We start from the raw sequence: 24,083 nt of genomic DNA on the forward strand, positions 1-24,083 counted from the left end.
TAAGGTCAATTTAAAAACCAAACACACAGCCCCCACTAACCGAGAACTCCAATTAGAGTAGCTGCTTGATTGCAAGCCAGAAGCAACAAGCTCCTGACTGAGCAAATCTGAGATTTAAAACATTGTAGCCTGGCGTCATTACAGGTCTGTAAACCAGTGTCTGCTTGGCAGTCTGCCAACAGAGGCAGACAAAAAGAGAAGGATGTACTGACTTAAACTATCTGAAAATCAGCAAAAGGCACAGAAGGTGGTGGCCCTGCCCTCTCAAGCTATCTGCCCCCCAAACTCACAGAAGGAGTGGCCTTGCCACTCCACATTTCCACAGGAAGTCTCACCACCACCAGTTCCCCATCTTCAGAGGCCATGGAGACCCAAAAAACTCACAGGGCTCTTCAAGAGAATTCGCCTGGAATGGATAAATCACACTGGCTCAGCGGCACTTCCTTGATGCCCGTGCTACACCCAAAGCTACAGGTACAACTCAGCCTTTCTGAAGCTGTTTGCAAAACAACTGGGGCAAGAAGGACAAACATGTATCTCTCCAACAAGAAACAGAAGTGGTTTTGTTTGCTTGTTTGTCTGCGTGTTTGATTCTTGTTTTGTTTTTTGTTTTGTTTTAAATTTTGTCTTTGTTTCTTTGTTTGTTTCCCTTCATCCAATCGGTACTTGTTTGGCTGTTTTTCTCTTCTCTTTTTTTAACCTTGATTTCTAATTGTTGAAATCTTTTTTTTTTCCCTCTAGCTCTCTTTCTTTCATTTACTTTCCCTTCACGCTATCTCCCAAGCCATTCTCTATTTCCCAGTTATAAATATATAGAGCTCTCTCATACCATTATCTCTTACATCAACCTCCCCCTTCTCATCATCCCACTTCCCTACCTTCCCCACACCCAACCCCCACAAAGACTCAATTTCCAGTCCTCACACCTTTCAACCTGGTTAAAATGATCTTTCCCAGATCATTGCTCTGGGAAACAGAATTTTGCCCCCATGCAACCTTACTGGGGAGACAGATAAGGGTTCCAATTGTTCCTTACTTGTTTTATTGCTGAACTGTTAATCTTGCTACTGTGGTAGGTTCTCTACTCACCCAAGGAAGAAAAGGAGACTTAAGATCGACAGATGTGTAAAACACAGCACAGTAATTTAAACATGAAAACCCACGGAAATGTCTCAATTCCAACATCTGAATCCAAAGATAATGAACTGGACAAAATGTCAGAGAGAGAATTCAGAAGACTACTAATAAAAATTATCAGTGAGCAGAAAGAGGATTCAAATAAAGAGATAAATGAAGTTCGAAAATTGATCCAAGACTTAGACAAGAAAGTCAGCAACACGGAAAAGGAATTCAGTAACAAAATGGAAATCATGGAAAATAACCAAGTAGAAATGCTAAAAATGAAAACCTCAGACAAGATCAAACAGAAGAAAGAATATTATAGGTGGAGAACTAGATCGAGGAATTACTTCATGCAAACAATCATAAAGATTAAAAAAAAAAAATGACACACAAGAACTCTGGGACACAAACAAAAGACCAAACCTGAGAATTCATGGGATGGAAGAAGGAGATGAAATACAAACTAAAGGCACAGGAAACTTACTTAATGAAATCTTTAGCAGAAAATTTCCCAAAATCTATAAACGATACAGACACTGGAGGCATTTGAAAATCCAAATAGACGTGATCAGAAAAAGAACAACCCCATGATACATCATAATTAAAATGTCGATCCTAGAGAACAAAGAAAGGATATTGAAATCTTCATGAGAAAAATGACAGCTTACATACGTAAGAATCACCTGAGACCTCTCAGCACAAGCACTGAAAGTCAGGAAAGCAAGCAGCAATACAATTCAGGCTCTGAGAGAGAGTACCTGACAACCAAGAATACTTTATCCAACAAAGCTGTCCTTAAGCCTCGATGGAGAAATAAGGCTCTTCCAAGACAAGAATAACTTAGAGCAGTTCAATGTCCATCAATCCTGCATTATGAAGGACACTCAAAGGAATGATTCACATGGAAGAGAACAAGAAACAATCACAGATAAGAGGAGAGGCTAGGAAAGAATAAAACTCAAAATGGCTACTGACAAACCTGCAACAGTTAGGAAAGTAGCAAGCATGATCAACTCAACAAACAAGTAAAACCCAAACCTGAACAAAGCCAAAAGTAAAGAACAGTCAACATGACTGCAATAAAAACACAGGAATCAGTAAACAACTCTCAATCACAACCCTAAATGTAAACGGACTTAACTTTCCAATCTAAAAGACATGGATTGTCTGTTTGGATCAAAAAAGCAAGATCCAACAATTTGTTGTCTACAAGAAACACACCTCACAACCAAAGACATAAACAAAGTAAAAGGTCAGCGCAAGATTTCCCAGGCACGTGGAAACAGAAAGCAAGCAGGAGGAGGTATTCGCCTATCAGACAAAGCAGATTTTATGCATAAATCAGTCAGAAGAGATAAAGAAGATCACCACATACTAATAAAGGGAACAATCCAGCAAGAAGTTATGACAATTTTAACTACATATGCACAGAACATCAGTGCCCCCAAGTTCATAAAACAAACACCTGTGAGCTTAAAGCAACAGACAGGACCAGATACAATCACAGTCAGAGATCTCTCTTCCATGGACAGAACATCCAGACCAAAAGAAAAGGAAAAAAAAAAAATCAACAAACATATCCTAGAACTAAACAATACCATAGATGAAAGTGGAACTTAAAAGACATTTGTGAATTTCATTGTACACATTTGTCTCAACAGGCCATGGAACTTCCTCCAAAATAGATCACATCCTAAGTCATAAAACAAACCTCAACAAATACAAAAATAATTAAATTTTAAACAATTCCCTGTATCCTAACAGACCATAACAGAATAAAATTAGAACCCAATAGCAAGGAAAACCACAGAAACCATTCAAATACATGGTGACTGAACAATACACTTTTGAAGGACAATGAGTCAAGAAAGAAATTCCAAGTTTCACATAAAAATGAAGACATAACTTACCCGAATCTGTGGGACACAGCCAAAGTAGCCTTCAAAGGGAAGTTTATAGCCATGAGCACCCACATCAGAAAATTAAGAGAGACCTCAGATAAATAATCTGATGATACATACACCTCTCAGATTCTTAGAAAAACAAGAGCAAGCCAATGCCAAAAGTAACAGAGAGAGACTGGTGGGTGTATTGTGTATTCACATATTAAAATGGAAGAACTGAAAACTTGTTAAAATTGTTCTAAGAAGGGGATTAGAGGGGCGAGGGAGAATGATGGCCTGGGTAAATCTAACTAAAATATATTGTAAGCACATATGTAAACATCACATCACAATGTATCCAGCTGAACAAATACAGTATATGCTAATAAAAAAATCAAAACCAGGTGCCAGTGGCCCAGGCCTGTATTGCTAGCTACTTGGGAGGACAAAAGTTCGAGGCCAGCCTGGGAAAACAGTTCCAGAGACCTCCATCTCCAAAATTACCAGAGCAAAATGGACCGGAGGTGTGGCTCACACATTAGAGTGTCTGCTTTGCAACCTCAAAGCCCTGAGTTCAAACCCCAGTTCCACCAAAAAACAGGAGTGAAGGAAATAGGGTAAATTGAAAGAAATAAAAGGGTACAAACAGGAGAAAAGGTCAAATTATAGCTATTTGCAGGTGACAAGATCCCATAACTAAAAGGTACTAAAGACTCCATCAGAAGACCCTTAGATCTGAAAGGGTCAGCAAAGTGACAGCATCCAAAATCAAATTAGAAAAATTAGCTTACACATCAATAATGAATCACTGAAAAACAAGTCATGAAAACAGTACAATTCCTAATAACCATAAATAAGTAAATGCATACATACATTTATGCATGTTTATGCCTAGGCATAAACTTAAAAACATTATCAAAGATCACTACAAGGCCAAGTACGAAGCACCAAACATAGAAACTGAAGAAGATACTAGAGAATCAAAAGACCTCTCACATTCATGGACTGGCAGAATTTCTAAAGTGTAAACAGCCATACTGATGTAACAGTCCAAGGAATACAGGTTTACTATGAAGACTGGCAGGGGAGATAAGATCCAAACCTCGCCCAGATGACCCACAGGTCACACTTTCATGGTTAACACTTCAGTTCTTGTCCCCTGCATCATACAAAGTGGGGAAGGGGTGCAGAGTGAAGGCAGGTAACCTTTGAAGTGTTTTTCCTACGTAAGGCTTCATGAATATTACTTCTATCTCATGCATACACTTATAACAGAAGTGAATTATGGTGAGGGACATGTGCAGACAGAAGTTAGTTACTGTAACATTTGGCTGTCAAACAAATCTGCTAATTACCTTAATTCCACCCAGGTTTCTCCTGCCAGCCTGATCTGAACCAAGTAGAAGCCAGAGAGTAGCCAAGCACCATTGGCTCACAGCTATAATCCTAGCTACTCAGGAGGCAGAGATCAGGAAAATTGAGGTTCAAAGCCAGCTGGGGCAAATGGTTCTCAAGACCCTGTCTTGGAAAAAACACACACAGACACACAGACACACAGGGCTTGGTGGAGTGGCTCAAGGTAAAGCCAGCTGGGGCAAATGGTTCTCAAGACCCTGTCTTGGAAAAAACACACACAGACACACACACACACACACACACAAAGGGCTTGGTGGAGTGGCTCAAGGTAAAGCCAGCTGGGGCAAATGGTTCTCAAGACCCTGTCTTGGAAAAAACACACACAGACACACATACACACACAGACACACAGACACACACACACACACACACACACACAAAGGGCTTGGTGGAGTGGCTCAAGGTAAAGCCAGCTGGGGCAAATGGTTCTCAAGACCCTGTCTTGGAAAAAACACACACAGACACACACACACACACACACAAAGGGCTTGGTGGAGTGGCTCAAGGTAAAGCCAGCTGGGGCAAATGGTTCTCAAGACCCTGTCTTGGAAAAAACACACAGAGACACACACACACACACAGACACACACACACACACACAAAGGGCTTGGTGGAGTGGCTCAAGGTAAAGCCAGCTGGGGCAAATGGTTCTCAAGACCCTGTCTTGGAAAAAAGACACACAGACACACAGAGACACACAGACACACAGACACACAGACACACACACACACACACACAAAGGGCTTGGTGGAGTGGCTCAAGGTATAGGCCCCAAGCTCAAACACCAGTGCCGCAAAAAAAAAAAAAAAAAAAAAGCCAGACAGATCCCCGACCACAGTGCTCTTGATCTGTTCTCCCTTCATAGCATTACTTTCACCTTCTGCTTTCAATAAACTTTGCTGTTTTGCCCCACACTCCTTATCTCTTGGATTAATTCTTTTTTATGACTCCATATAAGAGCCTAACATGACTCCCAGGCCCTGGTAACAACATTACTAAATATATTCTAGAGACTCAATGCAATCCCCATCAAAATTCTAGTGACATTCTTCACAGAAATAGAAAACAATCCCAAAATTCATCTGGAAATATGAGACTGAGACGCTGAGGAGCTAAAGCAGTACTATGCACAAACAGCCCCTGCAAGAGCTATCCCAATTCCTGACTTGAAACTATAATCCAGAGCATGGTACTTGTACAAAAACAGACAAACCAATGGAATAGAAGATCCAGAAGTACATACATGCAGCTGCAGCGTGTAGCCATGACATACACTGGGAGGAAAGGGCCTCTTTAGGAAGTGGTCCTGGGAAAAGTGAATACACACACATGTAGAAGACTGAAACTAGAATTCTGTCTCTCACCCTGTGCAAAAATTGACTCAAAGTGGGTCAAAAACCACATGGTATGTAAGTACACGGAGACGTATTATTCAGCCATAAGGAAGAAAGAAATTATGTCACTGGGGGAAAGTGCATGGAACTGCAGAACATCATGTTAGCTCATAGAAGCCACACTGGAGAATAGTTACCACATGTTTCCTCTGACATGTGAATTTTTAGCAAAAGTGAAACGAAATAAAAGACGGCACTGTTAGGTCTGTGGAAGGAGAAAAAGGGATTGGGAAAGTGTGGAGAGGAAAGGGAAAGAAACTGATCAGTGGTGGCTCATGCCTGTGATCCTGCCTACTCGGAAGGCTGAGATTGGGAGGGTCACTGTTTGAGGGCAGCCCTGGCAAGAGAGCTCATCTCCAAAATAACCAGAGCAAAACAGACAGAAAGTATGGCTCAAGTGGTAGAGGGCCTACTTTGCCAGCGTGAAGCCCTGACTTCAAACACCAGTCCTACCAAACAAACAATGCTGGGGCAGGAGAAGCACAAGTTCAAGGCCAGCTGGGGCTTCACAGTGAGTTCAAGGCCAGTCTGATCATAGCATGACCCTGTCTCCTCCCTCCAAATAAAGAGTGCAAAACTTTAAAAAAGCAGAATGAATATCTGAGAAGTATAAGACAATTACACAGAGAGCAAAATCCTGTAACGGTAATAGAAGAAGGAACAGAAAGTACACACACACAAGGTTTGCAGAGAGAATTTCAATGATCAGAAACCCAGTCACAGATCAGGATGGGTAGAGACCTTGGCATAACAGCTGCCAAAAGAAATGAGGAAACTGTACCTGGAAATACATTCAAAACAAACAGGAGAAAAAAACCTTAATGCAAGGCATAAAAACACTTTGCCTATAAAAAAGCATCTATGTCTTATTCTCAGGAATCACACAAGCAAGAAGACCCAGGAGCAATATAATAAATGTGCCAAGAGAGCAAATACACACTAAACTACAACTTACATCTTGTCAATTGTCCTTTCAAAGGGAAGCAGAAGTACAAGGATGATAATCTTCTACCTTTAATTTACAAATTAAAAGGAATTCTAACCAGACACTGGGCAAGAAATGCTAAAAAGACACTTGTCAGAGAGAAGGGAAAAAAATAACTTAACTGATTTAAGAAATTTACCTAAACTAATAATAATAAGAATATATTCAATGATCACAGTTATGTGCAAGTGAAATAAATGAAAGTGACACAAGGGACAGGAAGGAGGAATCAGAAATATTTTGCTACGTTAGGCACTTGCACTATACTTTTGAAGTGGTATAGTACATTTAAAAGTGAACTTAGATTAGTTGTATATGTGTATTTCAAATTTCAGGCAACCACTTTGAAAAGTTTTTCAAAGAAGTATAATTTCTGCAAAACAGAGAAATATGGTGTCATACGCAATACACCCCAGTAAAACAAAAAGGTTAAAGGAGCAGAAGACAAAAATAGGGACTCAAGACAAGGTTACCAAGCCAACAAAACACAGTAACAAATAAGGTAGAAATTAATCCACGTGTATCACTTTATATCACTTTAAGTGTCCGTGCTCAAAATATGCTGCCGGAGTGACTCAACTGGTAGAGCACCTTGAGTTCAAACCCCAGTACCGCCAACAACAAAAACAAACCAAAAAGTCAAAGATTTTCTGGCTAGAAAACAGACTGCACTCTGCATGGTCTACACAAAGGACTTTACATACACTTCATATGTGCAGATCAACGATAAAACAATGGAAAAAGCTCACCGTGCTGACACAAGCTGAAGAAAGGCAGGGTAGCTCTATTAATTTCACACTGAGGAGATTTCAAGCAAAGCAAAATTGTAAAAGTTATAGAGGGGGGCATTGTATAAAAGCAATTATCCAAGTACTTCTAAGAATTCTGACATTGCTGTGCCACACAACAGAGTTTGAGGCAACCATGAAGCAAAACTGGTAGAAATGCAAGAAGAAATAGATGAAGCTGCTATTATAGGTGGCTACTTCAATATCTCTTTTTATCAGAAATGAATAGCTCCAGCAGACAGAAAATTAGGGTTGAACACACCACCACCATCAACCAACTGCATATAATTAATACTGGTAAATTACTTCATTCAACACCAGTCCAGTACATATTCTTTCAAGCACACATGCAACATTCACCAAGAAAGACCACTTCTGGGCCATAAAACATTCATTAGTAAATTTAAAGCAACAGATATTATGAACATCCACACTCACACCACAGAAAGATTAAACCAGAAATCACTAACTGAAACCTTAAAAGGCTCAAACTATGTAAAGACTGAACAACACACTTGTGAATAGTACATAAATCAAAGAAGAAATGTCAAGAGAAAATAAATATTTTGATCAAAATAAAACCTAATTTATCAAAATTTGTAGGAAGTGGTGCTTACAGGGAAATTTATAGCATCAAGTACATATATTAAATACGAAATTATTAAAACCAACAACCTAAGATTCTAACCTTAGAAACACTTCTAAAGGAGTAAATCAAGTCCTAATAAATGTCAATTAGGACACAAGTCAAACTAATTTAAAAAAAAATCAGCACAGAAAGTCGGTAAAACAAAAACCTAGTCATTTGAAAAGATGGGGCTGATTAATACTAGAAATGAAAGATGCCACTACAGAGATCCCATGGCCATTAAAAAGATAGGAAGTAGCTGGGCATAGTGGCTCATGCATGTAATCTTGACTACTTCTGAGGCAGAGATGAAGAGGATCATGATTTTGAGGACACCTCAGGCCAAAAAAAAAAGTGTTAATGGAACCATCATCTCAGTCAGTAAGCCAGGTATTGTTAAGAGGTTAAGGTTGGTAGGTACGACGCAACTATCTGCTCTTTTCACTCCAAGAAGGAGACAAGTCAAGGTAATTAAGGAGAGACTATATTCTGGAGAGAGGAAGCGCTTCGGAACAAAGCACACAGGGTTGTAAGGTGAAGACTGGCAGGTTTTGAAGGTGAAGGTTTGGCACGGATCCACCCCCTGAACCCCAACCCCTTAGAAATGCCCCCCCTTTCGTGGTTAACGCTTCAGTTCTTGTGGACCCCTGCGTCTGCATCCTGCAAAGTGGAGAAGGGGAGTAGCCGGCTCAAACTAGTTCTGAAGGCACGTGCCGCTCGCTGTAGCCCACCTGGCACCCTTCCTAACCTTTTAAGTGTTTTTCCCTACTTACGACTGCACGAATATTATTTGCCTCTCATGTATATACACTTAAGAGTGAATTACGGGGAGGGGCATGCGCAGTCAGAAATCAGTGCTACAGCATCTGGCTGTCAATCAAATCTGCTAATCACCCTAACACCACCCACAGAACCGCCCAGGTTTCTCCCACCAGCCTGGCGCAAACCACATAAAAGCCAAGTAAGATCCCACAGGACCGTACTCTCCGGCTGTGCAGGTCCAGACGACCATTTGTCTCCTGCAGGAGTTACTTTCACGTTCAACCCTCCTTTGCCCCACACTCCCTTTTTTCTCCGATCAATCCCAATTCCAGACAAGAGCCTGACGCCACCCCCAGATTGCCGGTAACAAAAGTAACAAAAATCACATGCATCAGAGAAAATCTCCATAATGTCCAAAGTCCAACTCAACCCTCCTAGGGTGAGAAAGGGAACCAGAGACAGCCACCAGCTGAGACCCGTGTGAACACAACCACCTGCCAGGGATTTAGATTCTTCACAGACACTAAGCTATGTGAGTGAGGCAGGTGAGAGCTGTGTGCTCCGCGCAACTGAAGGGCTCCAGTGGTGAACGTCGGAGCAGAGTGGGTAGCATGAATCTTAGGCAGAGTATGTCACTCCACTGCTACCTGTTGGGTACAACCCCACTCACAAATGAGAGCCATATCCACTCAGACCTCTGGACTATTCAACAGCAAAATGCTTTGTTAAAGAGAATTGATTGCCCTAGAGTGTGCCACCCAGGAGCCCCTAGGTGATCCCCCCCTCCCTCCCTGTTCCAACCAGGTTGTGAAACTCTGCTGGCACCTGAAGCTACAGGAAAAACCTCTTTCCTGGAAAAACCTCTGTCCTGGAAAAACCTGCCTGGCAGGCCAGAAGCCTCCAGAAGTGAAACCCCACCCGTCTGAACCTGTTCCCATAGCATCTATACCAAGAGAGCCTTCAGAGTGCAAATCACTAGCTAGAGGAACACCTCTAACCACAATAGGGACAGATGTTTGTGAACCAAAGACTGAAGGACAATGCTGGAATGCTGGACACTGAGACATAATCCAAGCACTATCACAACTTCTCTTCGGTGAGAAATGTAACCTTTAAAGCAAAATTTGTTTTGTTCCTTTAAAAAAAAAAAATTTGTCTTCTGTCACAATTTTTTCTTATTAAGTTTCACTTTTTTTTTTTTTGCTGTGTTTGTTTTTTCCCTTATTTCCAAACCATTCTTTATTTCTGTTATAACCATACTGTGCTCATCATACCATTATTTCCTATACCTAATTCCCCATCCCTATTTTTGTACTTCTCTCCTTTTCCCACCTCCATCCCTTACATTACTCAATTCCCAATTCTTCCATGTTCAACCAGTGTTAAGATCCCAGATCATCCCTTAGGAACCAGAGTTTTGTTTGCATACAACCTAGGTAAGGGTTCCCAATTGTTTCTTGCTTACTACAGTATCTGGTTTATGCTGGTTGAGTGGCTCAAGTGGTAAAGCGCCTGCCAAGCAAGTGTGAGGCCCTGACTTCAAACCCCAGAACTGCAAAAAAACAAAAGAAACAAGAAAAATCTGAATTGTTGACCTTGTTACTGCAGTAGGTTCCCCTACCTAACTGAGGAAGTACAAGAGAAACCCAGGCCAACAGATGAGTAAACCACAGCACAGAAATTTAAATACAAAAAACTAAGCCCAAACCACTCAACAACTCAACCACTAAATCCAAGGGCAATAAACTGCATGAAATAACAGATAGGTAAGTCAGAAGTCTACTGTTAAAAATTATTCAAATAAACAGATAAATGAAGTTAGCAAATGAATTTAAGACCTAGACAAGAAAGTTGGCAACATGGATGAGAAATTCAGCAAGGTAATGCAAATTAAAAAGAAGGAAAAAAAAAGGGGGGGGGTAGGGGAAAGAAAACCAAAAACATAAGTAGAAATGTTAGAAATGAAGCCCTCCATAAATCAAATAAAACACAGTATGAGCCGTAATATTACCAGACAAGACCAAGCAGAAGAAAGAATATCAGAGACGGAGGACTTTATCACCAAGGGGGAAAAAAAAAAATCATAGCAGAAAATATCCCAAATCTAGATAATAATATAGACAAAGTCCCTCATGACCAGAAAACAACAACTTCACATCATATAATTAAAATGCCAAGACTGAAGAACAAAGAAAGCATACAGAAAGAAAGCTGCAAAGGAAAAATGGCAGCTTGCATACAAACATAAATATGTAACAATCACCTCAAAGCTGTCAGCACAAACCCTAAAAGCTGGGAAATCATGAAATAGTATGTCGTGCTCTGAGAGAGAATTACGGCAAACTAAAGAATATTATATCCCGCAATGCTATCCTTCAATTTTGATGGAGAAACAAAAACCTTCCAGGAGAAAGGATAAGCTAAAGAAGTTCATGTACACAAACCTACACTGCAGAAGACAATTAGTGAGTGTTTCACACAGTCTCCACAAACACAAGAAACCAGGAAAGAATAAAATTCAAAAGGGATATTGGTGAACCCATGAGAGCCGGGAACGTATAAAGCATGTTCAACTCGGTAACACAAAATACAAACAGAAAAGGGAACCCATAAATCAATCCAAAACATACCGGGTCAACTGCTTTTTGATAATGGCACCCACAAGAGTTGATGAACCAGCTACCCAGAAGCCAGACCTCAAGAAGATCGCACCTCAGCCTTGTGCCTTACCCACCAATAAACCAGGCATGGTGGCAAACCCCTATAATCCCGACTACGTGGGAAGGTATAGGTAGGAGCATCGTGGTCTGACGCCAGCCCAAGGCAAAAACAGGAAACCCTACTTGAAAACTTGAAAAAACTAACACAAGTAATAATGGCTGGGAAGTTGGCTCTTAGTAGTAGCACCTGCCCAGCACGTGCAAGCCCTTAGTTCAAACCCCTCAAAAAAGAACCAATGAAGAATGTACAGTTCCAATAAATGTTCTTGGAAAAACCGGATTTCCACATGCCAAACCAATGAAAACAGACCCTACCCCAAACACAACAAAGAAAACAGAGTGGTTCAGGAGGCAGAGCCCTCGCTCCGCAAGCCTGAGTCTCTTGAGTTCAACCCCAGTAACTGCAAAAGACAAAACAAAACAAAACTAACCAGATACACCTAAAAGTAACGGTAACAGCCGAAAACCAAAAACACTACTAGAAGCAAACACAGGGGAAAATTTCCTTGACGCTGGCCTTGGCAATGTCTCTTGGGTATCATACCAAAAGTTCAGGCTGTAAAGCAAAAATAAACTTACTGCAACTACACCAGAACAAGTATCTGCACAGCAAAGGAAACAATCACCAATCAAAGGATGAGACAAGTGATGTGTACCCTCAGGACTACAGAAAATAAATCTGCTGTGCATTTGGGATTCATGATGACCAGATTTTTAGTTGACCTTGCTAAAAAAGAAACCAGCAACCGTGTGCTGATGCAACTACGTGCAATACTGGATGTTAGTATTATGCATCACAAAACCATCCACAATGTACCTCATATCATCCTTCAGACTGTATACCTTAACGACACACAATAAAGTTTATTGTCTTAAAGGCATCCAATTAAATACAGTAAGAATCTACACGTAGTTACTGCCTTGAAAACTATAAAATGCACATATAATATTGCACATATAATTATCAGAATCAATGCATAATCAATTACCAGTTGGATCTCAGCAGGAATAATCATCAGCATACTGGGTTCAAAGATCAGACCCTAGTGAAGCTGGTACAGAGGTGCAGAGGGTTAAGGAAAACAGGAAGGGATGGTGAGGGACTCAAGAGAACAGCAATACTGAGGAGCTCTCAACAACACCTAGGAAATACTTCTGAATCTGTGAGAACTGCATCTGTCCAGGAGGGACTATGCGCAAGGTTGAGTTCAAGGAGAGAGAAAATAGGCCTTGTTCCTCTTTCCCATTACCTTCTGATCTGCTAATGCTTCCCACTGGCCCATCTTAACTGCTCAGGGAGCCTGGATGATAAATTTAGAGATCAGACACACTCGGGCACAGTGAAAGCAGAGAAGGGATTAGGGCAGGAGGAAACAGCAAGGGAGAGCAACCAGAATACAACCTCAGAAGAAGACAGGAAACAAATGCTTAAACTACTCCTTACAGGTCACAGGAGCCTCACAATGTGGCCTGGGATTTGAATCTAGGACTTCTACCTCCAAGTACAGGTCCCAGCTGGACTCGATTCCTGTCTAGAATCTAAAGAACATTCTACTGTTCTCTGTCAAACATATCCCTCTCTATTGGACTTTTATTCTGCAAACTAATTCTGCTTTGTTTTAACTATAAACGATTTTGTCTTTCTTTCAGGGGATTTTTGTTATTGTCGTTGAGGTTGTCTGCAGGGGTAAGAGACTGAACTCAGGGCCTTGCACATAATACGCAAGCTCTCTACCATTAAGCTATAAACCCTAGGCCCAGTACCTGAAGTTTGGGGGTGGAGGCAGTACTGGAAATTGAAGTCAGAACCTCGCCCTTGCTAGGCAGGAGCTCTACCACTTGAGTCCTACCCCCAGCCCTTCAGGCTTTAGTTGTTTTTCACAGGGGGGTCTCAGGCTTTTGCCTGAGCCGGCCTGGACTGCAATCCTCCTACCTGTGGGGTAACAGGTGGATACCACCACGCCTGGTTTATCTGTCGAGGTGAGGCTCTTGCTAGCAACTTTGCCCAGGCAGGCCTCAAATCAGGTTCCGGCCAATCTCCAACTCCCAAACAGCGGGGATTACAGGCAAGAACCAACACGGCCAGCCCCTCAGCTCCCTAAAATTTTAAGGTAAAACTCACGTAATATAAAAATTACCCATTTTAAAGTGTGCGATTTAGTGGCATTTAGTATATTCACAATGATGCACAGTCATCACCACTCTGCAATTCTTAAATATCTCCATCACCCAGTTAAAAACCCCTACCCATTAAAATTTTGTTTTCTCCGACCCCGGAAGTCAGGAAACCACTGACCTGCTCTCTAGCTCTATGACCCACCATATTATGCAGCCTCTGCACAGATTGCAGTTTCAGACTGATGGTGTTTTTCCTTTCCTTCTTCTCTTTTGCAGGTACTGGGGACTTAAGTCAAGGCAAGTGCTCTATCACTTAAGCCACACACACACCGCCTCCCCCCGCTCACCCCAGCCCTTTTTGCTTTTAGTTTTTCAGACAGCATTTTGCACCTTTTCCTGGCACCAGCCTCAGGCATAGCCTCTGCTCTCCAGCAAAGCTGGGAGGAGAGGCCTGTGCACCACAGTAACAGAGCTTTTTAAATCATGCATTTCACTGTTTTTGTTTTGTTTCGTTTTCCTGGTATCGTTCAATAGTCTGACCCTGTGTTCCTCACCCCAGCCTACTAAGAGTGTATGCAAGGGAGAAAATAACTTACATTTGAGGGACTGAAAAGACTGGAGAGACTGACTGACTCATCAGAAAGATTCTGTGGGAAAGAGATACTGAAAATATCTTTCTTACACACCATGTTAAGTCACCAGTCTATATTTTACTTTAAGTGGATTGATTTCACAGTGGGAAGGAACTACTAGGCTGAATGTTAGACATTAATTGCTAGGAGACAGAAGTCATCTTATGATGTCATAGCTGCTCAGCTTGGGAACCATTATGATGGATTAGGTGAGTCTGTGCAGATCTACTGGCGCAGCATTTGTGAAGCTGCAGTGTTCAAAACCATGCAGATAAGCGTAGCTAAGGAAAAATTTACTTGAGATGGCACAGGTATCTTTAGAACCTCCAGATGGTTCTCCCAAGGATGAGTCCACTGGTTCAGAGACCCCCGTCACATCTTCATTGTGTGGTCACACATCCACTGAGGACTCAGATTTAAGGTCTATTATTGAGGAAAAGGCTTTTCAGGCTCTGTCTCAGGGTTCCCTGATAAAAAGACCACGTCTCACTTTTTGTGTCTCTGAACCAAATGACGACAATGACTTTCTTTCCCTGACTTTTCCCAAAAAACTTTGGAAAATAGTACACAGTGACAAATTTAAGTCTATTTGGTGGGATGAAGATGGCACTTCTATAGTGATTAACGAGGAACTCTTTAAGAAAGAAATTTTGGAAAGAAAGGCTCCTTTCAGAATATTTGAAACTGACATTATGAAAAGTTTTGTTCGACAGCTTAATCTTTATGGATTTAGTAAAATGCGGAAAAATTTTCAAAGATCTGCTTCTCTAGCCGACTTCCTGGCAGAAGAAAAAGAAGTCTCTACCTTAAACAAGGTATTCATTTACATTTCCTCACTTACTAATTATGTACTAATTATGTGATTTTATTTTGTACGTCAATTCATGTGTTATTACATGGAGTAACACCAAATTTGGAAAGTATATGATATTAATGTTAAAATCAACTTTTTCAAATTAATTTGCAAACTAAGGACACACTGAGCATTAAACATTTAGGGTTTTAAGAGATTTTGCTAGCAAATTTGACCCTAACCAGTGAACTCTGGATAAAGGGATTCAGTAACAGTTGTACTGACTGTACTACAAATATACAGCATGTATAGTCACTTGAAGAACGATCATATTTGAATGCCGGTTTCCCAGTAAGTACATACTAAGAGGTTCAAGTAGGTTAATGAGATTCACTGCATGGGCTGAAACTAAAATCTGTGATTTCATACAGTAGGCTTGTTACTGTCTCTTGGTTATAAAATGTCACTAAGTAACATTGTCCTTTGGTTTCAGTTACAGTTCTATCGTAACCCAAATTTTAAACGAGGCTGTCCCCAGCTTTTAGTAAGAATGAAACGAAGAGTTGGGATTAAAAATACTTCTCCAGTAACTGCTCCATTAGTTCCAGATCCCCACAAGAAGCACCTAAGAGCAGGGGGAAATGCGGATAACCATAATTCTGGTTTAGCTGATGAAGCTAGTAGAGAAAGTTTATTTTCAACCTCTACAAATTTCAGTGTGCCTCTGATAAAGAAGCCTTCTACCAGTCACAGAATTGCTAACACAACCGACCTAAGGACAAGTGACTTTTCTCCTCCATCAATTTCAGCTAAACCATCAGAACAAAGTGTCACAGATCAGCATCCAATTTTCAATCGTTCACCTCTTTTCATAGGCACTCACTGGGCAGCTATATACTCAGGCAAGTGCCCACATTGTGAATTTGAATTTCGTTACAACTTCTTCTTCTAAATACTACATCCTACCTAACTTAGAGAACATGTTTTCTGGACTAATGATGGTGCCTTCTACTTTCCCAATTAGATATCCTGACCTATCAACCAGTGAGGTTTCCGAGTCTAACCAGCTAACAGCAGGCAACCCACGGTACCCAGTGCTCACAATAACTGATACATCTGCTGCCTCACATTCAAATTCAACTGATAAATATGAAGATCAAACATCTTCATTACAGCAACATCTTCCTAACAACAGTCTAGCAAGCGAGTAGCAGATTTTGCAGGATGAATTTCGGCTGACAAATACGTAAAATGTGCCTGTAATTCTCTTATGTGAACAATAAAACTATATGTCCACCATTGTGGCTTCTCTTTCCTTATTTTTCAGAAAATTCAAGAGTAAGATGGTGTTTTATTTCAATGCAGACCACTGTACTATTCATCCTTTAACATATGATCTTCTTAGTCATTTGACAGGAAATGGGTCACACACCCGTCTAACTAAGTAGAGCTATTTTTTAAAATAAAGAAATAATGAGAGCAAAGAAAACTGCAGCGAGGAAAATTAGAGATATAAACTAGTCTGACAAGGGACTAAGGAGGGTATAAATCAGGAAGAGAATTTTAACAACTGGTAGTAACAAGGGCCAGTTTCTTTGGAATGAGGCATTCCAGCTGGTTTGTGCCTTTCAGTTCCTTTCACCAGAGATGACCTTTCATGTTTTCTAATGCACTCTTTTATCATATTGGTACCCTGCTCCATCCCAGGACAAAGTTAATTCCTTGTGCCTGCATTTAACACTGTTTAGGTTCTGAGCCAAGATCCTCACATGGCTAACAAATTCCGTCAAGATCTGGCATCTCTGTACTTTGCAGCTTGTCTATCTGTTCCACCACTGCTCATCTGGAGCTACATTCAGGCAAACTCCTTCTAGCACACCCATTCCCATCTTGTGACTTTTGTCTGTTTCCTCCCTGGGGTTAAACGCCCTCTCTCCTTTGCCCACTGTATTAGTTAGGACGTTGTGTCAGGACAACCACAGTACCTAAGAGAACAGCACTGAGAAGGAAGGGTTCATTTTGGCTCACACTTCCAGGGGATTCAGTCCATCACTGTGGCGCTGCTGTTTCTGGACCTGTGGTGAGGCACAGCATCATGGGAGCAGGGGCATGTGGCAGAGGCTTCTTCACCTAAAAGTGGACAGGAAGCAGAGGGTGAGAAAGAGGAACCCAGGACAAGATACAGCCGCCAAGGAGGTGAGCCTAGTGACCTCCTTCCTCCATCTAGACCCACCCTCCCTAAGTTTCTACCATCACCGAAAAGAGCGTCACCAGTGTACAACATAGAGGCCTGTTGAGAACGTTTCATATTCAAACGCTAACACCTACTTAAGTACTACTTTACCCTTCTCAAGACAGATACCACTTCTTCTAGGAGGTGTTTTTGGTCTACCGTGTTGGTTTCCTTGTCTGTCTTGGACACCCAGTACTGACCTAGGACAGGGCCTTCCACATTCACAAATCCCTTTTCAACGTTTACTGAATACTGACCTAAACCCCCTAAAATCTGCTCGCACTCCCCAAAATGACACACATCTCATGGCACTCAATTATTATTTTTTAATCTGTGCTCTTCCCCATGATCTTTCTTAAAACGCTAGGTCACAGTAGTGTTCAATAGAGGTGGAATGATTTTTAACTTACTGCAACTAACATAACACCTGTTTACCACTTTAAGCAACAACTACCAGGGTCTCTTTACTAGTTGTCAGTTGATTTGCAAATGATGTACACAGTAAAACTTCTAGCAGTACCACCAGAGTCTTTATACCAGCTCACTGATATGTACTGATTATTCCTGTGCTTCTTCCAAAATAAAATGTCTTTTCCATTTTCTGATGTGGCTGGCAAACCCTTTCCCTGAGAGAACCTGCTCTCTACTTACCAGTCCTTTACCTAGAGCACAGCTATAAAGCTTTGTGGATACCACCTGTACAACTTTTAAGCAGCAGCACTGAAGGCCCGGTGGAGTGGCTCAAGCAGTAAAGAGCGCCTACCTAGCAAGCTTGAGGCCCCAAATTCAAACCCCAGTGCTGCCAAAAAGGAAAAAAAAAAATATTTGCTGACAAAAGCAGCATCTATAGCAAAGACTGTACAACACTTCCAGTGTTATGAACCAAATCCCTAACAAGATTCATTCACTCAGCCATCTGGGATGGCTGGGGTTGGAACAGGGTATGCTTTTGGACTCCCAAAACACCTATTGCTACCATCCTTCCAAAATACATGTGTTCAAACTATACCCACGTAAGGAAAGAGTTGGAATCAGTGATCTACAGAAGGAATCCTCCTGTAGATGTCCTGACATCTCATGACACAAGACATTTTCTGCCAACATGACACTAATGTATTATCTCTAGCTCTCAGAACCTTATTTAACTTGGCTCAATAAACATTATTAAATGTTGTCATAAATGAGTGTTTCAAAGTTGAAGCTTAGTCATGAAAAACAGGTGTTATGCTATGACAGAGCAACCATTCAGCACATGTGAGGTCCTGGCTTCAATATAAGAGAACGGAAAAGAAAAGGAAAAAGGGGAACTGAACAGATTAGGTTGAACAAATAGTGAACAGTGTGACAAGAAAAAAAAATGATGCAAGCGTCAAATTAGATTAAGAATGTGGGATAAAATACTGTAAGGTTACGAGTAAAGTAAATGAAAAAGAATAAAGTTGGCCAACTCGACTGGGCTGAGAGACGTCTACGAGATTAGTAAAACACACTTCTGAGTGTGCCTGTGGGGAGTTTCCAGAGATGGGGCAGTAAAGGGGTGGGTGGGGGAGGTGGTGGGTGGAGAGTGAACACTCCCTGAATATACCCAGCACCAGCCAACAGGTTTCTGAGAACATGCCTTTGAAGCGTGCATCCTGTCCCAGCCCCCTTGCCCTCTGGTACTCTCTCTCTGCTTCCTAGCCACAGGAGGCACGAAGCTTGGCTCTGCCCTGATCTCCCCCCACCCTCCATACTTTCAGCCTCACCTCAGACATGCAACAATGGGGCCAGGTGACCATGGGCCAAAATCTCTGAAGCCATGAGCCAAAATAAATCTTTCCTCCTGTAAATTGTTTCTGTCAGGTACTTTGTCATAGGAGAGTCTCAATAACACACTGGGCTTGGTGGTGTCCCAACCTGGTCTGCACAGCAAGACGTTCTCTAAAAAAACATGTAATATACATAAATGACTTATATATGTTGTTATCTATGTATCTGTGGTATACACAGTACACATATTTATATATAAATACGTGTGTGTGTGTGTGTGTGTGTGTGTATAGTATGTGTATGTATATACCTATGCCTGTACGTGTCTCATAAGACTCTGAAAGGTCGAGTGAACAAGTAAACCAATGAGGGAACCTAAGACCCAACTCACAATGAAGTAGGTGAGTGAATTCCCTGGGTTTTCTTTTTTGCCTCATGGAACACAGGGTGTGCTCCTTAAAAAGCTGATAATCCCAAAATGGAGCTGGATTGGATGGCGTACACCTGTAATCCAAGCACTGGAGAAGGAAGAAGCAGGAGGTTCAGGAGTCTGAAGTCAGCCTGGGATCACACTATGAGTTGGAGGCCAGCCTGTGAAATGCAGGGAAAACCCTATCTCAAAAAAAAAAGAAACAAAACAAAAAGGCTGGAAGAGGTGCCTTGTCCCTGTAATCCCAGCTACTGTAGAGGCACAGATTGAAGGATGCCAGTGTGAAGTCAGAGTGGGCAAAGTTAGCAAGACCCTATCTCAAAAAACAAAGTAAAAGCAAAAGGGCTGGGGCACAGTTCAAGCAGTAGAGGGCTTGCCTACCAAGTCCTGGGTTTGATCCCCAGTACTGTGAAAATAAATAAATGACATGTATGTCAGGAAGGAAAAACAAAACTGAATCTACTTGCAGATAACATAATTGCCTACTTACAAAATCTCAAACAGTCTCAAGAAACTCAACAAATGAGTCAGCTCAACAAGGTCACAGGATCAACAGACAAATACACAAATCAGTTATACTTCCACAAACAATGTAAAAACTGCAATTAAAAATAAAAATATAATACCACTGAGTGATTTTTGGCCAAGATTCAAAACCAACCCCAATGGAGGAAAGACGGTCTTCTGACAAATGGAGAGCCACCGGCAAAAAAGAAAAAGGAACCTCAATGTAAACCTCACGCCTTAGAAAACAATCAAGTCAAATGAAACACGAAACCGGTGTGACGGAGTACACCCGAAATCCCAGGGAGACAAAGGCAGAAGGATCAAGAGTTTGAGGTGTGTCCAGGCGAAACTGGCAGAGACCCTTTCTCAAAAACAAAACACAAACAAAAGAGCTGGAGGTGTGACTCGAGTAGCAGAACATTCACCTGGCATGCAGGACGCCTTACATTCAATCCCCAGTACTGGGGAGGGGCCAAAGGAATACTTCTTTAAGCCAGAACATGAGTTTCAACACAAAAAATGAAGATAATGATATAAAAGTGAAAATGATGAAATATTCTTATATTTACTTACCTTTAAAGCAATCACTGCCAATTAACATTATACAAATGAAGCAAGAAACACTAGTTTCTTATTTTTTTTCCTTATGCAGTAAGGCGAATAAAAGGTGTTAACATTGAAGACACCTATTACATAAACGACAGACTGTGTCACATGAATACACACACCTGAGCCTCAACAGAAATCGCTTCTGGAACATACCTATTTCTCTTATTAATCGCTACAAATCTAGTAATATGCATACACTGTCTGGTGGCTGTTCTCATAAATCTCAGACATGAACTATTTGCTGAACTCCTGTAATCTTCTGACTTGATTCTGACATTAAATTACACGTAAGTACGTTTATATGACAAAAACATCAGGAGAATTCTAAAGACATGGAAGTTCTGTCATCACCTTTGCTTTACTCCAAAGATAGACTGGGAAGGTAGTTCCAACACTGCTGCATAATTGCACATTAAACCGATTAGAAGGCTACTTAAGCTACACAGCTCACTTTATCAAAGTGCAGGAAATTTTGAACCCTGTTGTTTGTTCTACTAAGACTTTCATTCTCATTCTCTCTCGCGCTGTGTGTGTGTGTGTGCGTGTGTGTGTGTTTGTGAGAGAGAGAGAGAGAGAGAGAGAGAGACAGAGAGAGACCGTGCGTGCTAGAGCTGGGGGGACAGAGAGAGAGAGAGAGAGATACTGGGATTTGAACTCACGGCTTCCCACTTGCAAAGCAGGCTCTCTACCACTTGAGTAACACCTCTGGTCAATTTTGCTGTTTTATTTTGGAGATGGGCTCTGGAGAACTGTTTGCCAAGGCTGGCCTCAAACCTCAATTCTCCCAATCTCAGCTTCCCAAGTAGGTAGGATTACAGCCGTGAGCCACTGACACCCAGCCAGAGTATTTCATGGTCAAGGATTCCTGGTGAAGCTTAAGAAAGGTACAACAGACTGTTGAAAAAAAAAAAAAAAAAAAACTTGTCTTTCCATGTAAGTTAATTGTCTAACACTATTCTACACTGTCTTTGCCATACAATCATTCCAAAGTTAACTATAAAATTTGGCATTAAAAATTCCAAGTCTGTTTTGCTTTGTTTCTGGAGACAGGGTTTCACTATGTAGCCTAGGGTGACCTCCAACTTTTGATCCTTCTGCCTCAGCCTCCCCTAAGTGCTGGTATTCCAGGCATGTGCCACCACACCCAGCCCAAGTCTCCCTTATGAATGGACATACTTGGCATTAAGTAGAGGACAAATGTCACATGTGGCTACTCATCACACCTCATGATGCACACATGTGCACATCATATACAATCTCTGTACAAATTGCAATAGCATGCATGAGTCCTACTATCCTACCTAAATAGCAATCCAATCCTAAATATCAATCCTCCACTGCTATTTGGACAGAGTCATGTTACGTAAGTCCAGGCATTCCGACCCTTCATGTGTGAATTCAAACTATGGAAGTGTTGTGAGAAACACACTGTCTTAAGGGCTCTTGCTGCTTCACAGGGATGGTGAGAGGGACACCAGACTCTACATCTGTTTTGTGGCTTTGGCATCACTCCAGGCATGTGAGCATTCAGATTACTTCTCAAGTCTCCAACAATGTTGTACAAGTTACCCAACTTCATTTTCTTTTAAAAACGTTGCTCCAGTTGTGACTAACGTGCATATACCTACGTGATCATGACTCTAAGGACACAAGGAACAATATAAACCCAGTAAGCTCCTACGTGCCCACTGCCAGTCATAAGACACCCTCAGTCCCTCCCTCCATGTATGACTCCATGAGACAAGTTTTTTGTTTTCAGTGGGGCATGAGATTTACTCGGGGCAAATGCACACAACTTCAAGTGTACCTAGTGATAATTTTTTTAAACATACTCTCTGACTGAGCCACATCCCCAAAGTCTTTACCCCAAGCGTTACTCAACCCTACCCCAAGACAAGTGCTCTGTATTCTGCCGCTGGCCATCAAGACAAGTTTGCATGTTCTGTGGTACCCCTTAGTAATGCGGACTTCTCTGGGGGTTAGCTTCCTTGCTCTAAAACACTTCAGGGATTCATTCATGTGGCTCGGTATTTAGTAGCACTTTCATCTTTTTTGCTGTCACTTCCTTTCTGCTGCCTCTTCTGATTTTCCTGTGTATCGTGAGAGCTACCTGACAGCATTCAGAACGTAGCCACGTGTATAATTATGTTATCTGTGCACATAACCTCTTCATGAATACTCTTGTGCACTGGTTATCTGGTTTGTTCTTCTCCTGTAGATGTCAGGAGCTATTTATTGATGACCAATTTCTAGGAGTTTCAAGTATTTATGTGAACGTACAGCCCCTTAAAGCATGGCCTCAAGACCCTTTCCAGTGATAGATGAAGTCAAAAGTACTTCCATAATACCAAGATGCTATCTGCCCTTTTCCCCATGCTGGTATTTGCACCAACGCTACAAAAACACTTAAGTTGTGAGATTCCTGGCTTCATACAAAGCACGGGTGAAGACAGCAGCACCAAACTGTACTTACGGTCATCTGGAATCTTCACTACCGTACACCCTCTTAAATGGTAAGTAAGTCGTTAGATTAAAACCAAGCATTTCACTTAATGTTCCTGACACACAGGGAGAGCACCACGGAAAGACTGGAAGAACAATGCCACAAGCCAAGGCACCACCGGTGCTAAGAGAAAGGCTTACAACAGATCCTTCCCTACACATTCAGAGGGAAAGCATGGACCTGCCAACTCTTCATTTTAGACTTCTGATCTTCAGAACTGTGAGATAACGAGCATATTTTTAACCTTTTAAGAAAAATTTTTGTAGTCTCTGTTTCTGACAGCCTTGGCAAACTAACACAAACATGACTTTGAAGCACACTGCTGGCCAACTTCTCATTCTGCTGACCCCCAGCTCAGATGTCACCCCCCACTCAGCCTTCAAGACTACCTTATCCAAAGGGGATCCCTTTGCTCTCTACCCCTATGCTGCTTTTTGTTTTGGGTTTGTTTGGTTGGTTGGTTTGGGTCTGAACTCAGGCCTTGGGCTTGCTAGGCAGGCACTCTACCACTTGAGCCACTCCGCCACCCCAACCCAACACTGTTTGACTTCTGCATAGACTTGCCACTGACACAGCCTGGCTTGCTTTAGTTGAGCTTTAATTATTTGTTATCCACAGCAAAGCTTGTACCATGTGAAGCCAGTGTCTCCATCTTTTCTGTCAGTGCTTGTCACTAGTAGTACTAAAATACATCTGTTGCAAGAACCAGACAGTCACATTTAATTTGGGCATGCATTACTCGTGTGTGTGTTCAGAAGCTTCCAGACACTCCTGGACTACCTTATTTGCTTCCTGCATCTCTTCTTCCAAG

At 41.6% G+C, this 24,083-nt stretch overlaps 1 protein-coding gene and 1 pseudogene across 1 annotated transcript in view; both read left to right on the forward strand.

The window, feature by feature from the left end:
* LOC141419803 (uncharacterized) overlaps nucleotides 1-24,083 on the forward strand; it is a 632,676-nt gene that overhangs the window by 162,143 nt on the left and 446,450 nt on the right. The window lies entirely within an intron of this gene.
* Nucleotides 11,122-16,532, forward strand: LOC141419813 (heat shock transcription factor, Y-linked-like; annotated as a pseudogene).

Source organism: Castor canadensis, chromosome X, assembly GCF_047511655.1.
Source record: "Castor canadensis chromosome X, mCasCan1.hap1v2, whole genome shotgun sequence".
In the NCBI taxonomy this organism is placed as follows: domain Eukaryota; kingdom Metazoa; phylum Chordata; class Mammalia; order Rodentia; family Castoridae; genus Castor; species Castor canadensis.